We start from the raw sequence: 24,856 nt of genomic DNA, 5'->3' as shown, positions 1-24,856 counted from the left end.
AACCTGTGAACTTTTGGCTTAAAAGTAAGAGTTCAACTCTCCCCCAGTTCTCTGGTGTTGCAATGTTGGCCAAGGGTGGCTGCTGCACTCCACATACGACCGGAAACCCCAAATTGGGTTTGCCTCTCTCTGGCTGAGGTACCTTCCCCAGCTCCACCTCCAGATGTTCCATGGGGGTTTGAGGTGTGGAGGAGGAGCTAACAGAGCTTGGTGTCTCTCTGATTGAGGTGAGTCTGCACCCGCATGCACGAGAGAGCTGGGGGTGGGGGTGTCCCAGCCTGCTTCTGTTAACTCGGGCCACAGACAGCCCTGGGGCGCTTCAGCCAGATGGAAAAATGCTTCTGAAATCATAAGACACAGGCTTCCCTGTCTTCTCTCCGAGAAAGTTTGGTGGCCATTTCTTTTTCAGCAGAGCTGCCTGCCCAGCTTTTCCCCCATCAGTAATATTTCAATGACTTTTACAAACTCGCCCGCCTGCTTTTTAATAAGCTGGGCCTTTGCCTTGATGGTACGTGTGCAAGATCTGACCTTTTCATAGGAAAAAACATTCATAACCGAAGACTATATATAGAAGCTGAAGACGGGAGCAGATAAAGATGTAGGTCATCTGACTTTGTGTGTGAAGCAAAATGCAAGAGGGACGCAGGAGACAATTCAAAACTTATGAAATCCTGCCACTGGCTTGAGCCTGCCTAATATTTATCAAAGGCTTTCAATAATGACTTTGTTTTCAATGGGGAATTACAATACCACCTTCTATCCCCAAACGCTCCACAGGGGAAATTTACTTAGTTTAACAATGTGTTTCACTATCTGATTAACTCTTGACGATTCCAGTTAAAGGAAGGAACAGTGACCATCAAAATGTATTCAGGGAACACATATTTAAAATAACAGATGGGTAATCAAAAAATCTGCCTTGTGTCAGAGGAAGACATTTCCCCAGGCTCATCGTTACCTATGTGAACATAAACCAAATTCCTTAGCATTCAAGGCTGGTGTGGTCTGGAAGTTCCTTGCCTTTCCAACCTTCTCCCCAAAGCCCCTTTTCATACTCTTGTTCCAGCAAATGTTATACACCTCTGCCTCTGTGCTCCTTTACCTTTGCCTTCGCTCCCTGTCTTCGCTCTTCTTGGCGCCCCCTTTCCTGGACATCTCTGCATGTCTACATCTATTCTGAAATCTACGGCTCAAATGCAGTCTCCTCCGAAAATCCTTCCTTCCCTTCCTCCCCAAGCTGATCACAACTCGTTCTGGATTATGCTTACTGGTGTCCATTATAGCCCATCCTGTTAGACTGTGGACTCTTTGAGAACAGGGCACAAGTGACCCCCCACAGCGCATGCTACTGAAGACCATGCACCTATAAAGTACATCCCTGCAAAATGCTTATTGAGTGAATGAATTCGGCTTGGGATGCGCTCGCGGTGATTTGTAGGATGTTTATGTACAGCTACTGTGCTGAGCATGACCTCACTGGAGCATCACCAGTAAACCCATGAAGTTATGACTATTGTGTTGCTTTCTTCAGCTGAAAAAACTAGAGCTCAAAGCAGTTTTAAACCTCACCCAACATCACATAGCTGGTGGAAGGCTAGGCCAGCGTTCAAACTTAGATCGGTCTGGCCCAGATGTTTGCTGGGAGCTGACTCGTTCCAGCTTACAAGAGCCGATTGTTAGGTTATCAGGAATTTTGTGAACTGATTGGAAGTATAGCTATTATTAAAAATTAAATTGTGTAGACATACAAATAAATTATATTAAAAACAATGGTAAGAAATACTCAAAACTCACCACTTCCTATTATTTTATGACATTGTATTATCATGTATGTTCGTGAGGGTATTAATTTTGCTTGTATCCATACATTAGAACTATTCCATACTGCTGTGCATTCATTCCAAACTCCATATTCAGCGCTGATAGCTTGAAAGTGGCCATGGTGGGAATATCTATTCCGAGGATACTGGAAAACACAACAAATGAAAACTTCCTCTTACCACCCGCCTCCCACTGAGAGCCAGTTGTGAAACATTTATCAGCTCACCATTGGTCTGGCCTCAAAGTCAGACAAATACTTCAGTAAGTAATTGGCTTTGGGTCCAAGACACACACAGACTCCTCTGTTTCCAGGCTTAACTCTCAACCAGGGGGGCCCAGCTTTGGACCATCACAGATGAGCTGAGTCCTGATGGCAGGAAATTGACTCTTCCATGGTTCCTGTGGGCTTCAGGGTTGGCCTAAAGGTAATTCCTCCTGGTGATTTTGTGCCTATGCCCATATATCCTAAACCGCTAAGGCATGTTTAATTATCCTCTTCATCACATTCTATGTACAAAAACATGCGATGAATCTCTTGTAGAGTAAAATGGGAGTTCCAAAACATGGATATACATTTATTTCCTCAAATTTACATGAATATAAAAGCCTACTGTTTTATCTATGTATCCTCAGAAACTGGATTTCCTGTCCACAATTTCTACCCTATGCATCTTGTGTGTGGTTCTCAGGAAATGAGATCTGAACTTGGAACCAGAGGTTATGGGTTTCAGTACTAGCTCTTTAACTCAAGAACAGGTGTTTTAGCATCGCTGGGCCTCAGTTTCCTCATCTGTCAGATGAGGAGTTGGGCTTAGATGGCCTTAAAACCCTCCTGGCTCTACTTCTAAATGACACTACATGCTGCTTCTCTCCTCCAGGGCTGTTTGTACATCTGTAACCAACGGGGGTGGGGCGGGTTTGAATCAGGTATTTCCTAAGGTCCTTTGCAGCTCCATAAGCTGGTGCATCCACATGAGAAGCCCCGTCTTCCACCTACTGTGCCGTGCCTACCGGACGCCGTCACACCTGACTTACCACCAGGAAAAGGCCAGGTAAGCTGAACACCCGGAACTTAGGCGCCAAGAGAGGAATTGGAGATGGAGCTGCTTTTCTGGCCAGGAGCTGTAACTGCCACAGGGCCAGGCTGCCACCGCCCTCAAAACAAAGGGAAATGCGTAGGTGGAGGGAGCGCCTCTGCTGTTTTCTTTTAGATGGTCTAGAGGACTAAAGAAGTGAGGGTGAGATATCGGTACAGAGGTTTTGATTTGACACTCCAGCTGGGTCTGCAGTCAGGAGGGTGGGGGCGAGGGAGGCGCAAGACGTAAGCTGGGTGACACTCTCTGTTGGACTGGGGAGACCAGGGTGACAGTGGAAAGGAAGGAGAGGGTGACGCAGGAGCTGCTAGCCTCGTTCTCAGGGGGAGCAGAGCACAGGCGCCCAGATAGCACACCTCCATCTCTGCCCTTACTTGATGACCCCAAAGCTACCGCTCATTTGTATCTCTATGGAAAATCAAAAAGTGTTCGTGACCCCTCATCTATGTCGTCATTCTCATCCTCCCCCACACAACCCCTTATGCTTTTCAGGTTACAAGCACTCTGATGTCTAAAATCTCATCTGACCTGCAAGACAACTCTGTCAAATACATATTATTACTTGGATGTTTCAGAGGAAGAACTGGAGGTTGAGAAAGGGAACCGAAGTTGTTCAAGATCACTTAGGGGTAAAGCTGAGACTGGAACTGACTCTAAAGATGGGTGCGTGTTTCCAGCTCCTGCACAGCTGCAAGGGTTAGAGTAAACGTGATTCTTGACGTCAAGACTGTTAGCTGAAATGACATGTTTCTGAGCAGCTGCTCTCATGAGGACTCACAGAACCAAACCAGAGAAAGAAAGAATTGATACATTCGTAGGCTCAACGAATCCTAGAAGTGGAAGGGACTGTGTGCATCCCCTGGCTCACCCCTTCTGTTCTCAGATGGGGGAAATGCAGCCCACAGAGGTACAGTCAGGTACAGAATCAGAATCAGGGCTGGGACTTCACCTGCTGGTCCTTGCCATCTGCTCAGTCATTGCTCACTTTTGACGGCTTTTTAGCCACCAGCAACATTACGCTATCATAACTACTCTGAAAGCTTTGACCATCATTGTGAGGCAATGTAACGTGTTCTACCAGCATGGACTTGCACAGTAGAACCATGGATGAAGGGAGGCCAGGATGCACCAATCTCAGCTGTCAATTTGCATTTGATTCCTTCCGTGCCAGCAGTTGGATTTATCACTGGTGAAAGCAGTGACTCACGCTTTTTTGACTCCAACCAGCGAATTGATCCTGCCATGGCTTGGTAGGTACAAATGTTTAGTGTGTGATCAAAAATAGAGACCCCTTGTCATCCAGACCCTTAAATCAGTCTTGCCTAAGCCTGAGGACTTCCTCAAACCCAAACTTTTACCTCAAATGTAATCTGATGATCTATCTGAGAGGCTTCATATTAGGAATCACCAACTGGTAACCCAGTCATGAAGGCTAGCAAAGTCCAAAAGGGAGAGGATTCCATTTAGGAGTCTCTTGTCCTGACTCTTATCCTCACTTCTTTTGTTAAATTGAATTGTCACCTTTGGCAACTCATTTCCTCTCTCTGAGCCACATTATCCTATCTGCCAAGTCAGAGGGTTAAAGTAGATGACTTTGGAGGATTGTCTATTTTAAGGAGCTCCTTATAAAATCATACTTTTATCAGGGGTATCTTGTACACTTCAGTATTTCTATATGTTCTTGCTACACTTTGGGGATAAGGTTTAGCCTGTGTTCTCAATGGGGTTCCATTGTTTCTAAAAGGATGAGGAACTCCTTGAAAGCTAAGAAGAACTATATCAATTTAAACTGTGTAAGGTTAACTTCAGGATCAGCCATGGGTTGGGGGGGGGTGCAACGGACTTCAGAACTTGACATGACTTAAGTGTTCCCTCTCTCTTGTTACAGTGTCTCTTTTGAAACGTACTTTCTAGGCCAGATGGACAGGGGACCCACCATAACCAGGCAAGAGGTGAAGCTGAATTCAGAGGAAAAACCCTACAGGGTGAAAAACAAATGAGATGTTTTATTTTAAAAGTCACAGACAGTTGTCTTAAGATTTGGCCGGCTTTGACCCTGGAGAGCTGGTTGCATTGATTTTCCTAACATGACTGTGAGAACCCCAATCTGAAAGTTGGGTCTTTTCATTCATTCATTCAACTAGTATTTCCTAGATGCCTACGTGGTGCCAGACACTTTGTTATGGCTGTGGGAATACGTGGAGCATTTTAAAACTACCCCCATCATAAGGAACTTAGAGTCTTACAGAGATCACTTGGCAGGTGCACAGATGACTGTAGTTTAAGGCAATGGCTTCGATGCCTTGAGAAAGCTCTGGGCTGTTCAGAGAAGAGTGAGATTCCAACTCCGTGAGAGTACTTCCCAGAGGAAGTGGCATTTTCAGTCTTGATGGTTGTCAGGCGAGATTTTAATTCAGCATTAATAAAACCAGAGATTGGGAACTTACTTCTCTGAGATTCTTTTTTTTTTCATCTGTAGAATGTGATAATAATAGTATCAACCTCATAGACTTGTTGTGAGTAATATGTGATTTCTTATGTCTTAAAGCTCTCAGAAAAGTTCCTGGAACATTGTAAGTGCTCAAAAACATTAATCATTATTTTTATTCTTAGTGTCATAGTAAAATTACCCCAAAGTTTCTTGCAGTCTCAAGAGAGCTATCCATGGAAGGGAAGACCCACGCTCACAGGACTTCTTTGTATGTTACAGCGAAACCTACTCGGGTCTTCGCAGGTGTCTGGGCTGTGCCGCTCACCAGCGTGCTCTCACTTTCTCCCTCCCCTTCTCCCCCAACTCTGTCTCTCGGTCTCAGACACACACACACACACACACACACACACAAATTGTTTCTCTCTGTAGAAGCTGGACTGTTTATCAAAAGCCCCGGGTGTAGGAGTGTTTCAAGTGATTTTGGAAACTGAAATGATTTCAGAGATAATAGGCATCAAGACCGTGGGTGCGAAATACAAACAATAGGCGAGTTCATATCGAAATCTTTACATTTAGGAGAGGTGGGTTTTCCTTTCTGCTGCTTTTTTTTTTTTCCAAAAGCATCATCATTTATGTGGTCTGAAAATGCTCTTTCCTCTGGAAATTAGACATCACAGCATACAACACAGAGATGTAGCTGATTAATCGTACAAAGGGCTCATCTCCTCTGAGTGTGGCTTCGTCCTCCTGCAGGCATGGCAGCCTACAAGAATGAATTTGCTTTGAGTCATATATTTTACATAAACCAGAGAGGTTACCCCTAAGATGAACTGTCTGGCTGACTGTTCCCCACCCCCACCGCGTCCCACCCACCATCGCAGGAAGGCATTAGCAGTTTCAAAACTTGAACTTTCTCTCAAAAATTTCTTTACTTGAACCAAGCAGGATTTCTACATTAAAAAGATAATTGTCACTGCGCCAACCGTCATGAATGATTACGGGTAGGTCGTACTCTTAGATGTAAAGCTAATGAGATAATATTTCTCACTTAACATCAGTGTGGCAAACAGTGGGGGGAAGTTTGTCCTCCTGGATCTGGCTGTTTTGTCTCTCTGGTCACGTTGTGAACAAGGACAAGCAGTTGCAAGAGGCTGACCAGTGTTAGGGTTCTTGAAACTCATATAGTTCACCTCACACCTCTTCTGTTTTATAGATGGAAAGACTGAAGGCCAAAGAGAGAAAGTGACTTGCCACAGGTCACACAGGGGTTAGAACCCAGGACTTTTGGATCACAGTCCAGGGTTCGAACAAAAGATTCAAACTCTAGCCCATAACCACAGTGCTCCCATAAAGTACAATGACATGATACAATGGTATCTGGCGTGAAATGGTTGTTATGGGGATAAATAAGATAATGAATGTGAAATCTTCATGTAAAATCTTAAAGCACTACCTAGGTAGTTGATAAAGATTGCAGAACATCTCCCTAAGTTGAGGGGATAATGAGAATTCTTTTCTTTTTGCAAATAAAACAGAAGTCCCAAGGCCATTTTAAATGTGTTTGCCTGTATGCCTTCTTTCAGCCTGAAGTTTCCTTTGCATAGTTCAGCATTAGAGTGTTTCATATCATTCTAGAGCTAAAGATAATTTTTCTCAATCTATCACATAACTAGCAATCTTTAAACCAAGCACAAACTGAGGTCAAAAGCAGAAACAGGACACTAAACCTGAAGATGGCATTTGCTGACCTCAACCCAGAGCAGGAAGTCTATGCTCAGAGTGGAGGATCCCCAGTCAAATGGGTTAAATCTTATCTTTGGCACCACGAAGACTTCCTCCAGAGCAAGGAAGGTGGGAAGAGATGGTAGAAGGTTGGGCTGGAGAACGGAAGTACATGCTGCTCGTGGGACTTTCAAGATATGTATTTAAGACAAGTAGAGTCACCTGGGAGGTTGGCAGCCTCACACTGCATGCTTGTGGAAGCAGGATCAGACTTGTCTGGAGCCAATCAGAGGAGGAAGTTCCCATGAGACAGAGTGTGGTTTAGAACTTTCGAGCAATCTCAACTCTTAAAACATGGAACCGGGCTGCCTCTGAGAAGAGAGTGCCTCATTCTAGAAGCTGTCCTCCAGGGGCTGGGGAAGAGATGCTGAAGGGTAGAGGTAAGCCAAGAGGGGCTGCAGACCGGATAAAGCCCCTTGGGCTCTGCTGTCCCCCAAGAGGCTCCCTGAGAGGCTGAAATTCCTTTCTCCAAAGAGGAAGAATGCTGAAGAGCCACAGAAGTCAGGATGGCGATAAGCAGAATGGAAACTCTGCGGGCGGCCTCACCTTTCTTCTCCCATAGTGAAGGAATGATGGGATTCTGCTTTCAGGGAAATGAAAGGGGAGTAAATTTCCAAGGCAATAAAAGGAGACGTGCCTCCAGTCCTCTTTCCAGGCAACATGTGGAAGCCCTTGCTTTCGGATGGACTGTGGAATATTTTTTCAGCACGAAGACTTCTGTGGCTGCAGTGATGTGATCCAGATTGTGCAGCGGGGCTGCTCAGTGCTGCGTTGCACCCAGCTTGGAGGACCACCCTCCATGGCCTAGCAAGTACAGCACTGATACGGGATGTGGTGGAGAGGGTGCTGGAGTGGTTGTAGAATTTCTCTTGGAATCTGTGATGCTGTTTTCAAAAACCAATAGGATCATCAGAGGATGTCCAGCTTTATCAAAATGGACTCCATGTAATACTAATTCCATGAGATCCATGTTCTAGGGCCAACTTAGAGGAAAGGTCCACATCCATAGCCCCCCTCCCCATATAGATTTGCATGTAAAGGCTCTGAGAAGGGCCGGAGCAAAGCAACCTGTTTCATTTTTAATAATTCTGCTTTTTTCTAACTTATTTGACCATGGTAACCATTTTTACTTAATACTACAGTCCTCCTGAGCTGATGCTCCACAGTGAATCCTTTGGGCAGCATTTTTAGATAATTCCATGGGTTTAGTAACCCTTGACACAGGGACCCGCCAAATGTTAGAACTGAATGCAACACAGAATTTAATGCTTTCCTCTACTTTTTAAAATGAAGAAACCAGAGGCCTGGAAGGGTTCTGCAAAAGTAATGACCAACAGCCATTAACCCTGACCTATGAGAACCTGAAATTTTAAAATGTCAACAAATGACTGTGTAATATTAGGTCATGGGTTATGATGCAATATTATATTATATATAAGGCTAGATGGAAGTTACAAGAATACTAGACTTGGAATTAATAGAATTGGCTTCTCATCCGAGGTCTCTGGCTTTTCCGCTCTCACTGCATGGGGCCATCATTCCATTTTATTAGCAATGGGAGCTCTTCTCTCTAAACTGAGGAGGATGATGCTTGTCTGGCTAATTTCGTAAATTCTGGTGACAATCAAGAGAGAGAAAAGATGTGAAAGCAGTTTATACACCGTAAGGTACCATATAAATGGTAGTAATCCTTCTTTCCCCAACAGGCTGATGTGCCATTTGGCATCAGGAGGATGTGTACGTTTTCCGTTGCTTTCCTGTTTCTTTAGGGTGGTTTTCACGAATCTCTCCGCATCTTTTAACTCCATCTTTTAACTGCCTTCACAGGTTAATGAGATGACCTGGTACCTCTGGGTATGGAAGCTCTCAGCAAAGCCAGCTGCCCCCCTGGACTGAGACATGGGATCTAGGACCTTAACCCTCACACAGCCAAGCTGACTTGCAAAGGAGAGCAGAAAGCTATGGGCAGGGCTGTACCCCCAGCAGTTTTAGGTATTTGGCTCCAACTTCTCATAAACACCTGTGAAGAACACAAAGGTCGCCAGATTCTGTGTCATCAGGACCAAACAAGAGACAAAGCAGAAGCCAACAACATCAACACCAAAAGAAAAGAAAGCGGCGGAGACGGCACAGCGAGGCTGATGAAGCCTGGGCATCTTATCTCTGGAATGTTATTGATGATCTGAGTGTAGTGTGAGATCTTAAGTGAAATGAATTGGTGGTTTCGGTTCCAGATATGGTATGCAAAGAAAAAAAAAATTGCTCTTTGAAATTCAGAGCTTCCTCGTCTGTGCTTCAGGAAGCCACACGCCTGAAGCTGAGCGTGGAAACTGACTCATTTCGAGCCCTTTGAGATTAGCCCCTCCAGCCCCCAGACTGTGGGCAGGATCTGAGGCCTAAAGGGAAACCAGAATTGGCTCCAGCCAAGCCTGGAGAAGGACATCAGACAGGAGGGTGTCAGATACACACCTCTTTCATGGTGCTTGGCCTCCCAGAAGGTTCTACAGGCAGTGGGACTTCTAGACAAACTATCTCAAAGCTTTTCAACTTTTGCACTTGGTGGTGGAGGGGTGGCCTGAGCAGGAGGGAAATACAAATGTAGCTCTTACCTTATTTACAAAGCTACATTCAAGCGGGTTGGTTGACTGACCCATTTGGGGGACCACCTTGACCCTGAGGTTCTGAGGGTAAAGGGTATCGTGTCTCCACACCAATCAGCCCTAGGAAGCCATGAGTCATTCCTCTCTCTGACTGTCCCAACCATCTGTGGATTTGGCATTCTGTGTGTCATTTGGGGACTAGGGAAGTGTAGGAGAGGTATTTGACGTGAATTATTTAGAAGAGAAAAGCAGTTAGAGATCACATGCCCCCATTTTCCCCTTTATACCTCAAACAGAGCTGCACATGTCAGTTAGACTGAAGCATGGAACCCCGGGATGAGGGGCAAGAACTCAGATTTTCTAGAAGGACCATTTTAAGGTCTTTAGACCTTAGATCAGTGGTCTCCAGACTTTCTGCAGACCATTTCAGCGAGAGAAATAACCACTAAGATGGTCTTTTGTTTCAATCTGATTGACATATTAAAAAATTCAACTCGTGTAAGGATAATGAGAAGAACACTGGTGTGAAAAAGAAGTCAGTGAGAGACAAGATCCTGCTGGGGGGCAGGGACCAAGGGGACAGGACTTGGCTAAGGGTCAGACGACCGGAGCTGCAAACTCCGTGCCTTCTGGCAAGCCACTTAATCTCCCTAAACCTCACTTTTCTCATCTATAAAGTGCGAATATTAATTACAAGTGAGAGCACATGTGTGAAGGCATTTGCCTTGTTAAGTGGTAAGGACTCGGCAAAGGTTCATAGTTATTACTATATATAAGCTTTTAAATATTAATGATTAATTTGTGTTAGAAGTGAAATTTCAGACTTCATCATAGAATAAGCATCAATCTTCTAAATTTTCTCATCTGGAAGGCACTCAGAAACATATTAGTCCCCATTATCAATTTATGTGAATGGCACTTCCAAAAAGTACCCAAGGAACTTTTAAGATAGAGGGATAACAGCCTCATCAAAACACAGATAGAAGACTAAGACCTGGCCATGAAAGAAGAGGAAGAGGAAGAGGAAGAAAATCCAGAAACAGAATAACTTTAATGAAACATATTGTGTGATTTTGAGCTTCCCAGCAGCTTAGATAAAAAGGGAAATGCATTGTAGTATGCAGTCTTTTTCATCCAGTAAAGGAAGAATAGCTACGTATGGATTGGGAAGGGGACCAAATCCTTCCTGCCCCTAAACTTCACAAGAAATATATCACAGGCATCTTTATTTAAGGGGTTTGAAAAAAATAAAATGGGCAGAATCTTCAAAAGAAGATACAGCAAAGAAACTGTTCCAGTCTAACCACTAGGTGATATTTCCCTCTGTGAATCAGTGCTTGCCTTCCCAGAACAAACAAACAGTGAGATGATTAATAGAAGGAGCAGTCTGCCTTTAAAAAATAGGGCAGTGAAAATCGGAATGTTTGTCCCTGACTGGGGCATGCTGCTGACCCAGGTATTCACGAAGGCAGTCACCACTCATTAGGGGAGTCCAGTTAGCAAGGCAATCTACAAGGTGCCTCACACAAGGTCACTTGGTGTCTCTGAAACTGACTCTGCATTCTGAGTTCCTTAATATGATTTTTTAGGTCACAATGTTCTAGGCAAAACTCCCTATTGATGTACATCTCTCATGCAAGATTTAGATCACCTCTTTCCTGGCAGAGCTCCATGGAAACACCGCCCATGGTTTCTGAAGTGGAGTCTGATTAGGTTCCAGTAATGCCCAGCTGGAGTGGACAGTGAGTCCGCAGTTGCCCTGTCGCCGGACAGTTGGCAAGCCTGAGACTGCCAGAATCTAGTCCTTAGAGGCTATTATTATTTTGATGCCGTAGAAAATTCCTGTTTACCTAAGATGACTAGGGAATGGGGTTTTCTGGGCAATGGAAAATTCTGGTTCATCTGATTACTATCTGTATCATTTACTGATTCCTGGTTTCCAAATAGTAAATTACAACACACTTTGCTAAACACTAAAATCATCCACTGGTATGATTTAAGCTTTCTTTGATAATTCATAAGATACTTCAAGATCTATTCATATTCAATATTATCATTAAGATTGTAAACTCACTTTCTGGGTTCCTGGGTGGAAATGCGGAAGGTGTGGAAAATTGAGTTGCTTCCGTACTCACTCCCCACCAGGCGACTGGAACAGCTGTTATGGTTTAGTTGAATCATTTCATCCTGCATATCAGTTCACTGGCTAGTGAAATAATAAACATAAACGTATTAGCATAGTATCTGGTATGTGGGAAGTTACTGTTTTACCGTTTATTTCTCCCTCACGAACATCAGGGGGATAAAAAGAATATGATTTATTGAATTGGCCAGTTTCGCATCTGAATAAATTCAATTCATAGTTCACTTCATTGGTTCTGGCAGGGACCACAAAAATAACATGCTTAATTCCCTGGATTCTTATAAAAGAAAGCTAAGGCCCAGAGAGGGTGCGTGCCTCTGCTGCAGTCTCGTGGCTGCTCAGGGTTAGGCTTGACGTAGAACCCATACGTCCTGGGGCCGAGGCCAGGGCTCTTCTTAGCGGTCTAACTGTTACAACACACAGTTTCTGCACAGTGGGAGACAGAGGTGGAGGAGAAACGTCCCCTTTATGAAGAGAACCTGGGAACTCACCATTATCAAAACTGTTTAAAGGTCATCAAAGTCCCCTCTGTATAAAAGCCCTGGCCCTGGCAGTTCACAGGGTAAAGGATCAATGAAATCCGCAGCATCCAGTCAAAATGAGAACTTTTCAGAAATAGCCAAGAACCATACAACTCCCCACATCAGCAAGAATAACCTTACAAAAAGCCACCAGACGGGTTTAAATTCCTAGCATCTTTCTTTGCGTCGCCTGTTTTGCAACTTGATTCATTCCTATCCCTGCCCCTTGGGTACTTCCAAAAGTAAGTTTGTACTCACTTAACTTCCAAATTAGTTTATGGTAAACTCCCTCCCGGTGTAGGAAGGGGAAGAAGGAAATGAATGATTTTAATGCTGATTGCATTTCTGAAAGGCGGGACTCAGTCCCTTTAAAATGAGCTGCTCTTTGGGTTTAGAAGTGTTTTCTTTTCCATGCTTTCCAATTCTGACTTGTCTTTTTTCCTCTTCCCAATCTCTCTCCTGCCTTTGATCCTGGGCCTGGAAACCTGCTGTTTGCACATGAGTGACCAGAGGGCTAAAATTTCTATTGCCTTTCAGAGAAGGAAATCTCTCATGAGACCAATTCTAGAGTCTGAGGTCCTCAGCACTCACTGTTACTGTTGCCAGAAAGGTACTTTTGTATCTGGCCTTCTATATCACATCTTTTTAGCTCCGGGAGACTTCTCAAAGCTGTGTGTGTGTATATGTGTGGTGTGTGTGTGTGTGTGTGTGTGTATCAGCACACACATGTGTGAGCACGCATACATATTATCCTGATAGTTTCTATAAACGCCTTGTGTTGGTTATAAATAGAAAATTGATCACAGAATCTCCTAGGAAGGGATTACAGAGGTCCTGTGTTCAACCCTCCATGAGGCTTGAGTGATGTCACTCTCAAGACACTTCTGCCAGAGGTTGTGTAGGCAAGAGAGGGAAATGGTCAGAGCAAGTTTCTTTATACTGTTTGCCTCATCTCCACTCAGATTCTTCCAGGGGCCCCCACTGCCTACAGGGTGTATTCTAAACCTTGGAGATTGGCACTCATAGGTAGCAATGGGGCCTGGCAAAAATTGGCACTGGGTAAATATTACTTGAATAAATAACGAGGCAAGTGTCTAAGACCTGGCTGACCCCTCCCCCCCACCTCTTCCAGCAAGGTGAAACCCCCCCTTCCTTACCTTAAGAACCTTTACTGTAGCCAAACACACTGCCTGCCTCCCTCCACTGCCTGCCTCTCTCCACTGCCCTGACGCCCCTCCCTCCATAACCTTTTTCCAGCACTCTTCCTGACTGACATGGTCAATGCCATCTCTGTCTGTTAAATACACGTCCTCCTTTGTGAAGTATTCCTCCTTCCTTCTCCAGTCTTCCCCTACATGGACTTTCTTTCCTCTATGCTCCCCAAAGAATTTACTTCTCTCAGCTTAAGTACATCACTGATCTCCCCCACAAAACTCCTTGAGAACAGGACCCATTCCACCCTTCTCTGCCTTCACCCCAGCCCCTAACAGAGGGCTGAGCACATGGCTGCCATCCAGACAGGCTCTCTGGCTTAAATAGAATCCCAGGTCACCTTCTCCTCCAGCCCAACAGGTGTGTCTTCCCTCTTTTCTCCTCCATCGAAAGCTGAGTTAGGACTGATTACTGTCTTCACCTCTGACCTAAATCTACACACGTCCATCCTGACAACCACACCCACTTATTATGGGGTAAACAAAAACAGCCCATGGAGCTGGGTAACTAGCGGCACACGCTCACCACCTCCCCCAGGCCCTCGCGCCCTGGAAATTTACAGGAATGTATGGCTGCGCTGCTGCTGAGCCGGCTGGGAACCTGTTTTGCTTGCGGCTTCTTCCCTCAGCAGGTATATCGGGGATGATGAGTGTTGCCAACTGGGACAGGAGGACACCTAGCCCACGCCCAGGCTTTATTTATCAGTGCAGTGGGGCTCCACGGACCTTCTGATCCTTAATCATGAACCCGGGAGCCCTTTGAGTGTCCTCAAGCATTCAAGCCAAGAAGGCTTTCTAATTCCAGTGGCGATAACCAGTTGTGATTTATAGACTCTTGGAACCTGGAACTTCAGAGCTGGAGGCAAGCTTTAGAATCACCTAGTTTGATTCTTTGTTCCACGGACAACAAACCAGACTGGAGTTGTCTTGCTTTTAAGGGGGATAGAGAGTATTCATTCATTTAGTAATTCATTCATCCACTTACCCATCCTTTCATCCAATGGTCTATAGATCAACTCATTTGCTAAATATCCACTGACACTAAGTGGCCAGCCTTGCTTGGCTCTGGGTGGAAAAGCATAATGAAGACACGGTCCCTGCTTACCATACATACACACACAAATAATTATGATTTGATGTGATATTTTATAATGCAAGTGTGGACAAAGCGTGTTAGGAGCACATAGAAGGAAGTGACCAATCTGCTCTGCATGGAATAGTCAGGGAAGACTTTTAAGAAGAGGGGAGATTCAAGCAAAACCATAAAGGAAGGGAAGGAGTTCTAAAGAAAGAGGGAGGAAGGAGATCACAGAGTGAGGGGAGCCTGTGTAAATGCCCAGGCTCAGAAGAGAGGGCAGAGAGCATCCCACTGACTCCTGGAGAGGCTGTGAGAGGTGGGGTTCAGGGCGTATGCTATGGTGGTGGTCAACATGATGCTCTGGGAGTCTGGATTGAAGCTTTCAGTAACTGTCCCTATTGCTTGAGCTCCGTCTTGGGGGTGACAAGGAGTTTTTGAAAGTTTTCAGATGGAGCAGGATCACATCAAATTTACATTTTATTAAAACCTCTTTGGCCACAGTAAGAAGAGACAAGAGATTGTCACTGAGGGAGCTCTTGTCATTGTCCTAGAAAAATAAAGGAGTGACCTTTCAAACATATAAACCAGATGTCACCTCCTTGCTTATGACCCTCCACACTCCACACTTGTCCCCTAACCAGGTTCTTTTTTTTTTTTTTCAGTTGTACTTACTACTGGATCAAATCATTTATTTGTATGTTTGCACGTGAATCATCTGTCTCCAATCCTAAAAGGAGAGCACCGTCAGATCCTGAGCTACCTGTCTTACTCACCACTGTATCGCCTGGGACGTAGCAGGTGCCCACAAAGTGTTTACAGGATGATTGACGAGACCTTGACCTCGGGAAGTGGTAATGAGATGGCCTTTAAAGGCAGAAAAACAGATCCTCCCTTTGCAGATTCATTACATGCTTAATGAGTGAACAGTAGCTAGTCTTCAGTAGATAGAGGATGAGGTTATAGTCTTAACTGACTGATGTTACTGTCCAATCTGGGAATTTTTATGACAGGCAATCCTATTTTTCCTTTTGCCGTTTTCACTACAAGTGTTTCCACAAATTACCAGTCTGGAATGTAAACCATTCAAGGATTCTCTCCTTGAGCTTACTCTAGACCCAGCTCAGCCACTAATGTTGTGAGGTGGACAAACTCCTTTTCTTGGGACTTCAGTTTCTTTAACTGTAAAATGAGAGTGCTAGCCTTGGATCTGTAAGATGCTTTTTAATTTACATGTGATGATTCTCAAGTTCCCTTAGTTAGAGCCAAGAGTTCGTTTTCTTTCCTTTTTTTTTTTAATATACAAACAATGGTTATATACAAAATGTCATAAAACAAAATACCTCTTTTATACTCCTCTGTTGTCCCTTTCAATTTCTAGCCATGAGTATTTTTCCAGAGTTATAATCAGGGTGCATGGACAATTTCACATTCCACTCTTATCCTTTAACCTTATTTGTTATATGCCTTTCAAGTTGCCACAAAGTCCTCCCATTTATCATTTTAATGGCTACATAAGTTTCCATGGAGTTAATATATCATAAATTATTTAACCATTTCCAAATTGTTGGGAATTTGGACTTTTTCCAAGTTTTGATATTTTAAAGGGCTTTGAACCTACAGAATTTTTTTTTTTCTTTTTTAGCGTTATTTTCCTTAGGGTAAATCCCTCTGAGTGGGATTATTAGATGAGTTTTATGGCTCTTGAAAAGTACTGCCAAATGGCTCTCCACAAGGATTGTTTCAATTTGTATTCAATTTGTGTTCCACGCATGAGTGTGCCAGTTTCACCGAAACCTTGCCAGCATGTTTTTAAAAATCAATTTCCTTTATTTTTTCAAGTTGAACTTGTATGAAACGGGGCTTCCTGACTGTTGCTGTATCAGAACTATCATCAGTCAGGCCAAAGTTATAATACAGTGCTTGGCAAACAGCAGCACTCAATAACCAGTATTGCTATTATTATAGAAAGAGGAATCTTAGGAGAGCCAAGTTTGCTGGTCCTACCCTCGAACTCAATATTTTTCTGTCTCCAGATCAACTCGCTGCAGATACATACCCCTTGTCTTCAGTGTTTCCTCCAAAGAAAGTGCTGCCAAACGTCCTCTATTCCAAGGTGCCCAAGGTTCCTTAGACTTAGAAGCCATGGGCCAAGCTCCATTCCTCGCTGATTCTCTCCTCCCTTCAAATTTCTATCAAGAGATGGTCCTCACTAAAGACGAGATGCTGACTTCTGTTCATCTGAAGTCATTCTCCACATAGTTAGCTTCTCCTATTCCTCATCTTCCCCACGATAGCCCTTTGGCTGTTAGAAGATGATCAATTCATTCCCCAGTGGGTATTTTCTTCTCCAAATTGGAGATCTCATTTTAAATCCACCCTTTATCCTATTTAGATTTTCACAGTCCTGGTTGCTCTCCTCTGAGTTCTAGTCTGTAAAGGTTTCCCTTTAAGTGTTGGCTTATTCATTTATTACGATTTCCTGAGCATCTTCCAAGTGACAAGCAAGATACGAAGATGCCCTCAAAATTCCCAGAGTCCAGGGGCTCAGAGAGAAGCCCAGGTCTCCAAGGTTTTGGCCTTAGAGAACTCTTAGGCAGCATGCCAGTGAGTAGGTTGGGGGGGACACCCTCAGGGAAATCTGCTGGCCCTTCGTACAGCAGCCATATGTAAGCTTCCCTGGTAAGATGATGGCTAGCCTAGCAAGCAGAGGTTACCAGGAGGCATTTGGTAGAAACGTCATAGCATCCCAGGGCCGGAACGTCTGAGGTTCAGACCCAGAGAAGAGTTCCAGGCAGAGTAGAGGATGATCACCCACCAAACAGGGCTGATCCAGGGCCATGCCTATGATGGAGGATGAAACACCTTAGCAGATGTGCTCCTTAGGCTGCTGGCTATGCAGGGAGCTGGTACAAGTCGAAGAAAAGCCCGTTTCTTAAGGAGGAAGAAAGGCGCCCTGCTTTGAACGGAGAAAATGCTGACCCTGGGCTGTTGGTGTTGGGTGCCCTGGGTTATACTGCATAACTTCTTAGGAAGTCAGTTTCTTCATGTGAAGATAGGAGTAGGTTTGGACTGTTTATTTGATCTGCAAATGTCCTTTCCAACTCTGAGAATTTCTGATCCACAGAACAGCAAATCTTAACTTGTCAAATTCTTTCAATGGCTTCTCATATCCTTCTTCACCCATTCCAGAAAAGCACAGAAAAGGAGATGACCTCATTGGTCACCGGGCAGATGTTGGAGAGTCCACTGGGACTCACGGCTTCTGGAGCTACTTTGGTGCTCACACCCAGCTGCAGCTAAAATCTGCTGCTGGCAGGATTTGTATCCAGTTTACCGAGCCTGGTGCTGGAGCTGCTGCCTCTTAGCTCCTCTCATTAAGGCAAACCACCATCTTATTTTGTTTTGTTTTCCTTGCATGTTTAGAGTTTGCTGCTTCTCAGCTCTTGTTATTAGAACAGACAAAATTAATATCTCCTGGCACATGGAGCAGCCAGATTGGACGATCTGCCTTTTGCTTTCTCAAACTGTCTTCTGAGCAATCTGCAAGACTGAATTTATAGCCTGGACCTCATACAGTGGATTGTTTTGTAATCCCCAGAAAGAATCAGGAACTCAACCACATTGCCAGCTTGAAAAAATAAAATTCTTTTTGCAGCTCATAGTGGAAGTTTTATCCAACCTCTTCAGTTAAGAACGGAAAGCGATATGTAATCTCATCCTTTCTTAAACCTCTCTTGAGAAGACGATTCTGTGGACTTCTTTGGTCCCCATTCTAGAATGTTCCATTTAGGGTCATCAGGAGTTGGTTCCTAAGGTCTAAGCCACTCAACTTCGGTGGCAGCCTAGACCCATCTCCTTAGCAGAGACTCGCCTTTCTCATTTGATTTTTTTTTCTTGTGATGGAAGAATATTATTAATATCATATCAGAGTCCTCTATTTTCACGCTAAGCGATCACAGAGCCTGAACTGGCCTTTTCCACTTCAGGAAATACTCCAACACATCAGGCATTTCCAGTCCTGTCATTTGGATCCTTGTTCATTTGTCTAGGTTTGTTTAAATGGATAGAACCTAAACTGGACCAATGCAATCATTTTATAATAGTCACTGAGCTACCTCTTGTTCCTTGGTGCTGCAGACGACACAAATTTGAATAAAATAAGATTTCTGCTCTCCAGCAGCTTACGGTTTATAATCATACTGGGCTGAATTCTACTTACAGCGGTGATAAAAACTTGTCTGCACACTGGCTTTCCTGGGGAGCTTGAGAAACTATTGAGGACTCTATCCCATTTCCAAGGAGGTTCTGATTTAACTTGTTTGGTGTGTGTCCTCAGCTTTGGAAGTTTTAAAAAATTCTCAGGTCATTCTAATGTGCAAAGCACATATTTGAAGGATTGAGAAATATACACACACACACACACACAAAAGATATATTAATAGAAAAATTGAGAAAGTTTTCATAGAAGACTTTACTATAAAATTCTATCAGAGATTCAGTTTAACAGTGAGGATTAAGTGGCTGGCTTTGATGCAGATTGGAATTCGAACTTCAGCTCTGTCCTTTAGTGGCTGTGTGTTCCTGGATGAGTTACTTACCCTTTCTGAGGGACAACCATGAGTGAGAGCACACAGAATCCGGAGGAATGCAGGGCATGTGAAGTAAGTAATGGGACGAACAGTGACAGGTGAAGGACACAGATTTTCCTGCTGAGGGATCTGTAGGAGGGCAGGCTCATAGGAGATGCAAAGGAAGTGGTGGATGAGACAGATGTTAAAGAGACTTTTCCTAGTGTCCAAGATCTCTCTCCTCTCCATCCAATCCTCCCACCCAAATCAAAGCCAGTTCAGTTGAGTCCCTGTTATAAACCAGAACGTCAATCTATGGCTTAAGAGCCAGACCAGAGTCATGTTCTGAGCAACTGACTCTCATGAGCAGAATACCTAGTCTCTTCATCGGCTGCTCCCTGTCTCTTTGCTACTCAAGACTCTTCGACATTCCCAATGAGAACAAACGAAATTATGAAGAAAATTATGTCACATATACTATGAAAAGTGGACAGAATTAGAACTTGAGACTGGAGAAGAGAAGGCTGAGAATACGATACCTTTACTCTGAATAAATCCAGATCTGCCCAAGTTAGTATTAATTGCTTTTCATGGTGCCATTGTAAAGTTAACCTAAGTAACAGGTGATTCTTACGCTGAGAATGTTGGTTCCCTAGATTCTGTTGTGAGGCCCATGACAGGGCTAATGAGAAATAAATCTACAAAATGAAGAACTCTTTCCGTTAGAGTAGATGGATAAATTTCAACGAGAATGTCACATAATTTGCAAATGCTTGGAGGAGAAAGCTGTAGACATTTTGCAGAACAGAATCAAGTCATAAAATGTCTGGGCCAGAAAGACCTTGGAATTCATTTCATCCAGGCTTCAGTGTGTACAGATGAGGAGATGGAAGCCCAGAGGGGTGACGTGATTTGTACAGGGTCACACAGTGAAAAACTTGCTGGGGGGAGGAGGGAAAGTAGGTGTTTTTTCTCCTGGTGCTCATTGGCTGTAAGAAAATCCTTCTTTTTGGTTTCTCACTCAGGAAGAGCTGGTCTCCTCTTGAATGGCAGTTTACCTCACCGCTGCTGAAACTCGTCACATCCCTGTATCATGACCACGGGAATCTGTGTGCATTTTGCAAATCAACCTGCTTTCTTGAGTCCTACTTGCTACTCTGTTGCCATTACTTTACCTTGCCTCACTTTCTTTTCCCCTTTTTTAAAAAATGCATTAATTTCACTTTGGTGTATTGGAAGCATCAGTGCAAACTGTCTTAATTCCTCTGTGGAACAAGGTAGGGTAAAAAGATAAATAGCTTGGTTCCAGTGGCACCATGCTCTCACCATAGATGAGAATTTCTATTTATTGTTATCCACTATGTGTTTATATACGTTGTTATTTTTTTAATTCTCTTAACATCACCACGAGGTATGTACTATTATTTTCTTCATTCTACATGGGGAAACTGAGCCTCATAGAACTGAAGAAATTGCCTGAAGCTTATAACTGGCAAGTGGGAGGCATGAGGTTAAATCCAGGTCTGACTGACCCCAGGGGCTCGTGTCCCTTCCCCTAGCCGGGTGACCCTCTGGAGATATTTATTGCCTGGGAGCGGGAAGGCTGCCCAAGGTCTGCTGAATGGCCTGAGTGTGCTGTTTTCCCACAGTGCTTTGCGGCTTTATTCTTTAGAAGTGCCTAATTATTTCACTCAGTGAGAACTCAAATGTTACTCCAAACAACTGGTTTCCAAAGAATTGGCTATTTTCCCTGTTTTTATTGTTGGGGGAAAGAAACCCAACGAGATTTTTTTTTTCTTTGTTACTCCATTACTTTACAAGAACAAAAATAATCACGTTAAGATGTCAAAAATAAATTTTAAATGTGCAAATGTGGAAGGAAGACACCTCCTGTCTGGGAGAATCGGAAGAAATTTAAATAGAAACGCAGTGGCCACAATTCAAATTAAGATGTTAATAGGACATTAATAAGAAGGAGCCGGGGAATAAACACAGGATTGCGAAATAAGTTTAAAAAGTCATGTAAGTGAGAAGCACATTATGTGACTGGGACCCTGCACTGGCCTGTGCTTGTTATCCGTGCTGACCCCACAGGGACAGAACCCCTCCTTGCTCTGCTTCTCTGCACTCAGCCCTGAGCCAGATACTTCAGGAGAGCAAAGGCTCTGGTTTGTGCCCTTGAGAGCTCCAATATGAATATGATAAATTTGACTCTGGCTGCAGTGAACAAAGCTTATGCCCAAGAAACTATTAGAATTCATCTTACCGGGGAGGCCAAGTTTCAGGGCTGAATCAAGTGATGCCACAAATTTGAACTGCAGTAAATCCTTACACTGATGGAACATGAGGGAACCTCAGGGACACCAGTCTAAACCTTCATTTTCTACAGGAAGTTTCCAGGGAGGCTCAGGGAGAGGAAGGGGCTGGCCCAGGGCCATACAGTTAATTCATGGTAATCATCATGGCTGCTTGTTGGGCACCAGACCGTGTGCTACACACTTCACACTTGACATATTCAGCTTCTTATATAACCCATGACAACGCAATGAGGTAGTTATTATCTCCATTTGGAGATGAGAAAACTAAGGCATCGAGTTGGGAGTTGCTTGCCTGAGATCACACAATTAGCAAGTTGTAGAGGAGGGATTTGAACACCAGTACATCTGACTGCAAAGTCCATCTTCCTTTTAACCATTGACAGCAGAGCTGGGACTGATATCCAGAGCCAAGTTCACCTTGGTAATGCTCCCTTTCACATAGAGAACCTTTGAATATATTCAGTGATTTATTCAATTCGTATTTTTCTGAAGGCCAACTATGAGCAGATCTTGGGCTACACCCTGGGGATATAAAAAGTTAACAGGTACAGGTTCTTAACCTCCTGGATCGTATATTATAATGAAGTGACTGATGCTTAAACAGGAAAATTACAGTACAGTGTGGCAAGTGTTATTAGGGAGATATAAACAAGGGCTGTGGGAGATCAGGACAGAGCACATAGTTCTGCCTGGAAGGAATAAGGGGGTGACCTCACAGAGGTAGTGAAATACGAGTTGGGTCATGAAATATGACTGAGTTTTCCAAACAGAGAAGGGAAGAGATACAACATTGTGAAAGACATCAGTATGTTGGGGTCAGAAATTCAGGGCCACTCCATGGAGTGAGGAGGCAGGAGATGAAGTCTGGGATGAGATCAGGAAGGGTGTTCTGTGCCCTCATCAAGTAATTTTGCCTCAATTCTATGGGCAGTGGATCAACAACAGGGATTCCTAAGTGAGAGCATGTCTTGGTTAGATTTGCTGTTTAAGAAGATAACCCAAGGAGATGTGGAGGGCAGAGAACAGATGTTGCAGTGGTCCTGCTGAAAACTAATGAGGGCTTGAGTCAAGGCATTGTGGGTGGAGGCAGGATGGATGAGAGAAATTAGATTCTGGAGTTAAGCTCCTAGGGGGTGATGACTAGCACATGGAGGGCAAGGGAAAGAAGTGTCCTAAAATGAGCCTGTGATTTCTAGCTCTAGAGGTGGACTGAACGTGATGCTCATAACCAGGGCTGAACACAAAGGAGCAGGTTCAGTAATGCTCAGGTGAGGGGTGGGGGAAAGGGAATTCTCTCTTGAGCACACTGTTTTAAGCTTCTGCACCCCCCCACTGGAGATGTGAGGTGCAACTGGGAAGACAATGTGGTGGTTGGGAGAGAAGAGGGGAATGGAGATAGAGAATCAGGAGACCTCAGGTTATCGATGGTACTCAGAACTCTCAAACCAAGGGAGTGTCCCCAGGGAGATCTGTGGGGCAGAACTAGATGAAGCCCCCAGGTAGGACATGAGTGTATTCTATGGCCCTTCCCAGGCCAGAGTCCCTTAGGCAGGCAGAGACTCCCTGAGGGCAGGCTCTCACTAAAGTCACCCTGGCTTCCTTGAGTGGGACTTGGACAAAAGGGTCACTCCACACTGACTTCAAAGTCTCTTCAATGTCTCTACTAATTTACATGTTTTTCAAATAATTTTTTAAAATGATCAACCCAGTAACTATTTATTGAACGCATAGTGCCTGGCAGGGCATGGAGCGATGAGTCAGACACGGTATCTGTCTTCAAGGAGTTTCCGTCTAATATTAGGTGGAGCTAAACAGCAAATTAAACAGCAAGTGTAAAAGTGCTTGGCAGGGTGTCTGACTTAATAGATGAGAAATTATTTTCATTTAAAAATGATATCTATAAATACCTGAGAGAAGGCATAAAGACAGTTCTGAGGAAGAGGAGGTGACTAGATTTAGCAGAGGCATGAGGGAAGTCTTCTTAGAAGCGGTGGGACATAGGCATGAAGCATGGATAGGGTTGGAGCAGGCAGAAGGGGCATGGGTTGGAGATGGGGACACACTGTCTGATAAGCAACTATGTTTACAGGTGGGACCAACTGGTCAGAGAGACCCCAGGCAGTGTGTTGCCTCCAGTTCCATAGAATGGAGCCTGAGAACTGAGACTCACACCAGACACTGGGTTCACAGGGCTGAGCAACCATAAGCAGGACTAGTTCCCAAGAAGGGTCAGAGGGCTCTGGGCGCCCCCCTCCCAGCCCCCATCCTGACTCATTATGGGACAAAGCTGTTTTAGTGCTTCATTTCCCTTGGTCAAACCAGGATGATTTGAATGCACCTGCCTCTCTTCCGTCCTCACTGCCTGGCTAAGGCAGCCGTTGTGAGGGGAAGAGAACGCTTCCTAATTGTGGTCCTGTGGCCCAAGCACCACGTGAAGGCTCTTGGCGGTCTCACTCAAATGAGGTGGGGGCCGGCTGACTGCTCACCACACTGGGAGGACGTCGGGGTTATTCCTTCTCAGTAGTCCTCTGGTCTGGTTTTGAAAGTGCAAATTTCAGAAGCTTGGAGCTGCTCATTTAAAAAAATGAGGTGTGGAAGTGAAGCGGAGTTCCACTTACCAGATAATTGCCAGGTCTAACTCTCTTGTCCCCACCAATTATCTCCCAGCCCCCTCCTTCCCACCAAATTAGACATACTTGAAATACAGAGCAAATGGTCTCATTTAAAAAAAAAAAAAAAAAAAAGAGGAAGAAAATAAAAAAAAAAAAAAAGAAGAAGAAGGAAATTAAAAAAAAAAAAAGAAGAAAGTAAAAGCTATAAAATATCGCCACGCACCTGGAAGGGTCACTGTCCTTTCACACACAGTGAAATTTTATGGAAACCCCTACTTCATGGAGCAAGAGGTCACCCTGTCTATCTACAAGGGCATAGGACCTTGGCTTCTCCACTCAGAGCTCTGCTCCCACCAGTCACACCTGCGAAGTGGCCAAGAAACCACAGAACCCTGAGCCACCATCCCCAGGGACTGCGGGACAATGGGGGTCAGTGTTTTAAACACAGCAATTAGAGCTGTTGACCCATTTGACTTCCCTTGGTCTCCGGGGCAGTTGATGATGGTGATGGTGGTGACGATGATGATAACACTATCAATGACTTTCTGGAGTCGTGAGTCATACTGCTACAAAGCACTTTCACATTTATTGACTCATTTTCTCTCAGAAACATCCTGGGGATCCCAGTCACCTTCAGAGTATCCCCAAAAGATAAACGACCACCTCTAGCAAAGTGA

General features: G+C 44.2%; 1 long non-coding RNA gene across 2 annotated transcripts; it reads right to left on the bottom strand.

The window, feature by feature from the left end:
- Positions 1–1,846: 1,846 nt before the first annotated feature.
- On the bottom strand, positions 1,847–14,002 carry LOC135318907 (uncharacterized). 2 transcript variants are annotated; one of them, XR_010377344.1, is made up of 3 exons: positions 13,945–14,002; positions 11,803–11,934; positions 1,847–1,966 (listed from the first exon to the last, which is right to left on the bottom strand). It is a non-coding gene; the product is annotated as an uncharacterized LOC135318907 (long non-coding RNA). The 2 variants fall into 2 exon arrangements; XR_010377345.1 differs by lacking the exon at positions 1,847–1,966 and adding an exon at positions 5,934–6,109.
- Positions 14,003–24,856: the final 10,854 nt, after the last annotated feature.

Source organism: Camelus dromedarius, chromosome 2, assembly GCF_036321535.1.
Source record: "Camelus dromedarius isolate mCamDro1 chromosome 2, mCamDro1.pat, whole genome shotgun sequence".
NCBI lineage: Eukaryota > Metazoa > Chordata > Mammalia > Artiodactyla > Camelidae > Camelus > Camelus dromedarius.
Note: the sequence above shows the minus strand (reverse complement) of the source record. Positions and strands in the feature narration are given on the sequence as shown.